The sequence below is a fragment of the Muntiacus reevesi genome, chromosome 1 (genome assembly GCF_963930625.1).
Source record: "Muntiacus reevesi chromosome 1, mMunRee1.1, whole genome shotgun sequence".
Lineage (NCBI taxonomy): Eukaryota > Metazoa > Chordata > Mammalia > Artiodactyla > Cervidae > Muntiacus > Muntiacus reevesi.
Window position 1 is genome coordinate 77,015,874 of NC_089249.1, and position 7,915 is coordinate 77,023,788.

Here is a 7,915-nt window from a genome sequence, read left to right on the forward strand (position 1 = left end):
ACCAGGGGATGGGGGTGCCAACCCAGGTGACCTTGGCGCCTGCAGAAGCCAGGCCTGTCATCATCTCTGCCCACAGCGCTGATTACAGGGATTAGGGCTTGGGGCCACCCCCACCCTCGCATGTCCTCCCTGCTGGCCCCTCAGCGCCGCCAGCATAATAAGCCCCCTTGCCCCCAAACCCAAACAATTGTCTGGCCTTGGTGTCTGCTCAGACTGGCTGGGTCAGAGCCGGGTGAGGGGGAAGGAGGCCGTTCTGCCTTAGTCTGGCTGGGTAGCCTCAGGTCCGCGCTTTACCTCTCTGAACCTCAGATCCAGCCACACAATGACAGACAGGGGCCAGGTGACTCGGGACTCGGGGGCCTCCCAGGGCAGAGAGAGCAGTGAGCAGACGAGGAGAAGCCAGAGGGTTACCGATTAGATCTTCAGTAGGACTTCCTTGCAAGTGGAAGCAGGAGACAGGGACGACAAGAAAGGGGAGCTGAGGGGGATAAACAAGATGTCGGGTGAAACAAAAGCGCGATGACGGGGTATGCTGATGCCTGGAGTTAGATTGGGGGTCCACCCAGCCACAGCGTCTTTCCAAGAACACCCCCCTTCCCAGGAGTTTTCTGGGTCCCTGTATAGGGCTGGGAGGGACCAGGGGTGCCCGGATTAGGCTGGGCTTTAAGGCCTTGTAGTCAGGATACCCAAATAGAAGCCACTCCCCATCTGAGCTCTGGAGGGAAGAAGAGCAGGCCAGGGCGACACCTCTAAATACTCTGGGTGGGGGTGGGGCAGGAGCTGCCAGATGAATGTCCCCCTTGGAGAGACAATCCCAAGGCCAGAGGCAGGCCCTTTCTTTTCTCGGACCTCAGGCTGAGGCCAGGGGAAGACAAGAAGATGAACTCTCAACCCCTCTGACTTCAGTTCATCCTCCCGACAAGGAGGGGGTGGACAGGAGGCCCCCGACAGGACCCCACTGTCTGCTTCTCTCCCCACACCGTCTCCGCCTTCTGGGAGTCTCTGTGTCGGTTATCCAGGCCTCCATTTCACACACGCCCCGGCCCTCGGGGTCGCGGATGCTGGCGGCCCCCCTGGCGTCCAGTCTCCCTCCTGTACCCACTGCTAACAAGGCCATGTCTGATCTCACCAGGCTGGGGGCCAGCACGCTGGCATCCGGGCGAATAAGGCCCCCTCCCTGCTCCTCGGATGGGACAGACGAGCCCTGTATTTGCCTCCCCAGGCCCTTGGGCACCCCCACTTAGGCGAAGGGCCAAGGACAGAGGCTGAGTCCTTCCCTGCCTCCGGGCCATCCTGCCATTCCCCCCACCACCACACACACACCAGGGCCCCTGATTCCCTGCAGAACTACCCAAACTATAGCCATTTCTGCTGACCATCTCTAACAGGGGGAGGAATGTTAGACAGAAGTGAGGACTCTCTAAAGGAGGTAGGCCATGGGAGATGTGTCCTCTCTGGCAAAGGAAGTCTGTGCAGCAGGAGAAATGGGGTTGGACAGCAACAGGGACTGGCAGCTGCTATGGGGGCATGTACTGTGCGCCATGGACCACGCAAGCGTTGGGAGTCCAGGGTTCCTGACCCTGAGAGCTCTGCCTTCTAACTGAACAAGGGCTTCTGAGTGGAAATCATTCAAAAACAGAGACAGGCAGGAGACTGTGGGAGCATACAGCAGGCGCCCCCCCTGATCTGAGCTGGGGGAGGCTGGGAGGAGGTGGTCAGGGAAGGCTACTCTAGCAGCCTAAAAGAGGAGCAGGAGCTGGCCAGTGTAGGGAGGAGGAGAAAAGAGGAGGGGGAGGAAAAGTATTCTAGCCAGAGGGAACAGCATGGACAAAATCCTGGGGCAGGAAGAGAAGTTTGGGCATTTGAGGAACAGAAAGAAGGCTTATGTGACCAGAAGGTGGAGAATGAGGGGTAAAAAGGTTCGCGATAAGGCTAAAGAGGAGTTGGGGGCCCGGGGGTTAAGGCCTCCCTAGGCAGCCAGGAAATACGGCTTTCATCCTAAGGGAAATGAGTCTCCTCTGAAGTAGTGAGATGACACGACCAGGTTTGCGTGTTAAATAGAACTTTCCGGCTGCTGTGTGAGAATGGATTGGGGTAGGTAGAAGGCCTTCAGGGTCTCGCCGTGGTCCAGGCAGGGGGTGAGGGCAGCAGTGGAGCTGGAGAGAAAGCACGGAAGGGAAGCAGAGTCTCAGGACTTGCTGATCCATTGTGGATCACCAGAAAGGTGGTGGCTCAGATGGTAGAGAATCTGCCTGCAGTGCAGGAGACCCAGGTTCGATCCCTGGGTCAGGAAGATCCCCTGCAGAAGGAAATGGCAACCCACTCCAGTATTCTTGCCTGGAGAATTCCGTGGACAGAGGAGCCTGATGGGCTACAGTCCATGGGGTCACAAAGAGTCGGACACGACTGAGTGAGTAACACTTCACTTTACTTCTGGCCTAGAGGTCACCCAGGACAGAGCCCCCGGGAACTCCAGCTGGGAGGAGACACTTGGGCAGGAGCCTGAGAAGGAGGACCAGGGGACTGCGGTCCCTTGGAGACCGTGTTGTCTCGAAAGCCCCGGGACAGCATGGCCTTGGTCTGACACGGTGCCTGGGGGCCCGAGGGTGCTCAGTAAACACAGACTGAACAAATAAGTGAATGAATGAATGACTGTGATGAGGTCAGACAACAGGAAGCACTCCGGAGGGTGGAGTCCCAGGGGAGGGAACCCGGAGGCAGCACCCGCCATCCCCCCACCCTCCCCAGCACAAGGACAAGTGGGAGGTTATTCTGGGGCCTCCTCTGGGTAAATATAGCCTCTGAACGGGGTGGGGGCGGGGTGGGGGGCCGGAGGTGGCTTCCTCGGTTTGTTTGGGGCACTTCCTTATAAGGCTGTGCGGGCCGAGGCGCCTGGGAGGGTGAGGTCAGGGGCTGAGTTCTCCATTCAGCCCGGCCTGATGCTGTCCCTGCCGCCTGGCTGCTGCCGCTGCTGCCAGAGTCGCAGAGGAAATCAAAGGCCTGGGCTTTGGGCTCTGGCCAAGGGAGCTCAGAGTGCGGCCTCTTAAAGGGCCCCTTCAGCCTCATGTCTATGCGGGAGCTCAGTCTAGGGTGGGACAGGGGGGTCTCTCCAGGGTCCTCTCAGAAAGTGATGCCGGAGGCCTCGGTTTTCCCACCTGCACAATACCGCTCAGACTGGGCCATTCCTGAGGCTCCACGCAGCGAAGAGACCCTGCGGTCTAACCTCTACCCTTCCCACTGCAGGGTCTAGACTTTTTGCCTTGGTGTCTCCCTAGTAGCTCAGCTGGTAAAGAATCCATCTTCAATGTAAGAGACCCTGCTTCAATTCCTGGGCCAGGAAGATCCCCTGGAGAACGGAACAGCTACCAGCTCCAGTATTCTTGCCTGGAGAATCCCATGGACAGAGGAGCCTCTCGGGCTAGAGTCCACGGGGTTGCAAAGAATCGGACACATCTGAGCAACTTTCACTCGAGATCAGAGACTCAGAGTCCATTCCTTGCTTCCCAAGGCCCTGGCCCCTTAGCTCCTCTCAGCTCCCCACTCTCAGCCCCTCCTTGGGGGACCAGCTGCTGCCACTTGACTCTTTGGTGTCACAGCTGCTGTCAGAAATGCCATCCTGTCAGGCAGGACTGGAGGAATGTGATTTAATTTCAGCTGGAATGTGCCCTCTGGGGCTGCCCCTAGAAAGGGGAGCGAATGGACACTAAGCCCACCTAAGCCCAGGAAACCCAAGAAGGCTCTGGGCTTGGGGCCAGGCCCCTGGGGCCCCGTGAGGCCCCCACTCCCACCCCAGAAGGAATGGTAGGTTGCAGAACAGGTGCTGCCGCAGAAGACGTCATGTGAATGCTGCTCTAGTGGATCAAGGAAGGACCCAGATACCCGTTCCAAAGTCCTCAGGCCCACTTGGAAAAGACAAAGGGGAATCTCCAGTGAGCCACCAGGGAAGGGAATTTTTGGCTCAGGGGCAGGAAGAGGGACAGAATGGCCTCAGGTGAGGGCCCGAGGAGTCTGTGATCAGAAGCAAGGAAACCACCATCCTCTGTTTCCTCTTTGATGATCCAAAGATTCCACATCCACCTCCCCATCCACCCTGGGGGCTCCTCTCCCTTCTCCCCTCCCTCTCTAACACAGCACCCCCACAGCCAGATCGTGTTTCTTTTCCAACATTTGAGAAGTAGTAGATTCTGCCTCCTGCTCCCCGACCCTTGCCCCAACCCCACCAAACCAAGGTCTCCAAAGTGGACACCGCTCCGGTAACCTAACTCCTGTTTCTCATGCTGTCATGTCTGGCCCCCCTCTTTCCCCAAACGCACAGATCCCAGGCCCCAGAGTCCCAGGTCTGAGAGGCCCCTTCAGTCTTCTCCTCTTGCAGTCATAAGCTCCCCTCCCCCAGCTCTTATTCACTCTCCCCACCCCCATGACTCAGCTGTGGCACCAGAAATAAACCGAGGCAGGTGCCGGGGCCACTGTCTAGGAACCACCTCCCAGCAGCTGCAGGCTCAACTGCTCACAAGTGGAGCCCCAGGGTCCCAGGAGGGGTGGCTGGGAGACTTCAGTTTCAGGGGTGGGGAGATGTCTGGCCCTCTCCTCCATCCTCCCTGCTAAGGAGAGACAGCCCCTTGCTGTCAGCCTCAAAGACCCCCTCTCCTTCCTGTCTCCCCCTTTCTGCTTCTCCTCATCTTCCACTCTTCCACTTCCTCCCCTTCCTCCTCCCTGGCTGCTTCCCAACTCTTGAATCCTTTGATCTCTCCTGGATTCCCTCTTTTTCTGTTGGCCTCATTTGCCTGGAAGTTCTGTGTTGGAAGAGAACTTCGGTTTACCTTGATGGGGATAAAGGTGCAGATAGACATTTTTGCCAAGGATACTAAGAATCCTTAGATGCCACTTGGGGTCCAAAGAACGTGGGCCCGGGGGTGTGGGATACTCCTCTTAAGGGCTCCAGTCCAAAGTGGTCAAGCAAAAGGCTTCCCTCTGTTAACAACTTCTAAAGACCACGAGGAAGAATCATCAGGGAATAAACACAGAGGTCACAAGATCTACCCACTCAGACTACTGACAAGAGTCTAGAATCTTTCAGTGGGGGAATTTCCTCCCAGAGTTCTTCCTTCTCCCTCTTTGCTTTTCTCTCCTCTCCTTCCTCAGAGCCCCTTTCTCCTGCTCTGCCCCAGGCTTTCAGTCCTGCCTTCCCAGGAGGAAGCAGGCAGTTTTGCAGGAGGTAGACAGGAAGTGAGATCTCAGGAAGGACCTCTAGCCTGGGGAACAGAGGAAGTTTTCTACTGCTGGAAGCCGGGTACCTGGACCCTCACTCCAGGAAGGGTCTGACTGCAACTCCTGGGGAAAGCCCTCCCGCCCACAGGGGTCTGACAGGCTGAGCATTTCTGGAAGTCTTTGGGAGCTACTGTGTCGCAGAAGGCAGCCAGGACAATGGGGCCCTGTCTGTCTCTGCACAGGAGACAGGCTCACAGACAGAGCCTCAGGACTGGGACAAAGGCCCCAGTGAGGTCAGGGCAGTGTGCGGGAGTCGGAGTGGGAGAGTGGGAGAGGAATGGGGAAGTGGGATGTGGGTCAGAGCAGCCTCAGCAAAGCTGGGAACTCTGGTGGATGGAGGACCTCTGGAAAACCCACTTCCCTGGGTTCTCAGGCCCATTCTGTACATGCAAGCCCCTAATCTAGGCTGGGCCTCCTCTCTCCACATAGACCCAGACATTCTCTGATTTTCTTTTTTTTTTTTTTTAAAGATTTTTTTTTTTTTTTTTGATGTGAACCACTTTTAGTCTTTATTGAATTTGTTACAATACTGTTTCCGTTTCATGTTTTTGGTTTTTGGCCGCCAGGTATGTGGGTTTGGGTTTTTAGCTCCCCAACCAGGGATTGAACCTGCGCCCCCTGCACTGGAGAGCAAAGTCTTAACCACTGGACTGCCAGGGATGTCCCCATTCTCTGACTTTCCTCAACCCCAGGGAAAAGGAAACCCTGTGGAGGGACCCCATTTTAGACATATGGGAAGGTGGCTGGGAGCTTAACCATATATCCAGGGGCTTGGCAAGGGTGGGAACATGGTCAGCCGTCTGCTGTGTCCTGGAGGCAGAGGTAGATACAGGTGGGCCCCTATTCTAGCTGCCCAAAGAGATGGGGGGCCAAGTCCCCCTATTCAAGCCAAGAGAGGCCATACACACACACACTGGTCCAGGGGTTACTTTCTGTACAGGGTGCTGAGTCATCCCTAGACCAGCTCTCCCTTCCCCAGGAAGCCCAACAAAGCCAGGAGAAGGCTTCTGTTTCCGGCAGCCCTGCCCAAGCAGCTCAGCAGGTGTCAGGGGAAGAAGGGGGAGGATTCTCACTCCAGCCCTATATCTACCTCTGGAACCCTCTTCATCCACCCATCAGTGATGGTGGATCCCTGCTTACTGCTGTCCGGGAGATTCAGAGAGAAAGCTGATGAAAAGGCTGGGAAACCAGACCCTCCCAGCGCACCACCAGGGTCTCTCGGGCAAATCCAACCCGCTACCTAAACTCTGTCCCTGTGAGGATATATTTCTCAGACCACCTCCCTTAAGAACCCAAGGATAGACACTGCCCCTTGCTCAGCCTTCTCTTTTCAGACCCCATCTTCAATGGCCCACTTTGGTCTTGATCCACTTACAAATCCAGCTTAATGCTCTTGACCTCCCTAACAGTGCAGTGAGTGGGCAACTGCAGGGTAGTACAGGATAAAGTGGGGTTCTGCTCTGGCCCCAGGCTCATCCTCCCAGCAGCTCCATAAGGAACAGCCCCGCTCCCTAGCCATGCTAGGCTGGGTCATGTGGGGAGGGCAGAAGCTGGGACAGGAGAGCCAGGGGCGAAGACAGGAATGTGGGGCTTGGTGGTAGGTAGGTCTGGGAGGTCAGGGCTGGTGTCTCAGAGATCAGCTGGTTTGGGGTTTACATACCTGAAGGAGGCCCAGCTAGGCAGGAATGGCCTGGTAGCCCCTAGCTGCCCCAAATAAGCACTTGTCTTTGTCCCCTCTCTCTTGTCTGGCCCTCTCTACACTTCTTGCTCCTCTGGATCTGTCTCTCTGTCCTTTAGTTTTAACAGATTTTACTGACTTCTACAAAAGAGAATAAGAAATGCCAGTTGGTATGAATGCGGTGCAACAGTGGGCACAAGCAGAAGTGTGTACACAGGACAGTTCGCACACGTGTATTCATGAGTGTGGCCAAGTGTGGTTAAGTGTGAGGAACTGCAGCAATAAGATTCACCCCCAGCAGGAAGACAGATGGCATCCTGACACACACTTTCACCCGGAGGCACCAGAAGGCACAATTCAGTGCCCTGCGCTGAGGTACACACACACAGCCGGTCATTCTCTCTTCAGCGTTCAGAGAATGACCTCATCATCTCAGTCTCCGCTGACTCACAGACCCCAGGGCCAGCTCAGCCTGGCCGGAAGTCCTACCCTCCCCCTGTCCCTAGCCCCGCAGCCAGCCACCCGGCTTCTCTTCCCAGGGCGCTCCTCAGAAAGACAGATCACCGGCGCCCCCTGGCGGTATCCTGAGACTCCTGCAGGTCGGCTCCACCCACGCACGCGCACACAGGCACGCTCAGGCCGACGTGCCTGCGGCCGCAGCGCCACCTGTGGCCACAGCCTATGGGCCTCGCAGGTCATTCCCCAGAGCCCTGCCTGCCGCAGGGCTGGGGAATCTCTTCTCTGTCCTTATCTTGTTTCCTTGTTCCTGCATCTCTCCTTCTGCTGGAATAGGCCTGCTTGAAGTGTAACCCCCTTCATTCCCTTCACGCTCATACTCCCTGAGAGAAAACTCCCCTCTAGAACCTCAGAATGGGGACACCAGGCACCCACCTCTCTGTCTTCCTCTCTGAACCCTCAGCCTCTTTCTCCCCAGACTGAACTTCTCCAGTCTGAATGGACACTCTGGGC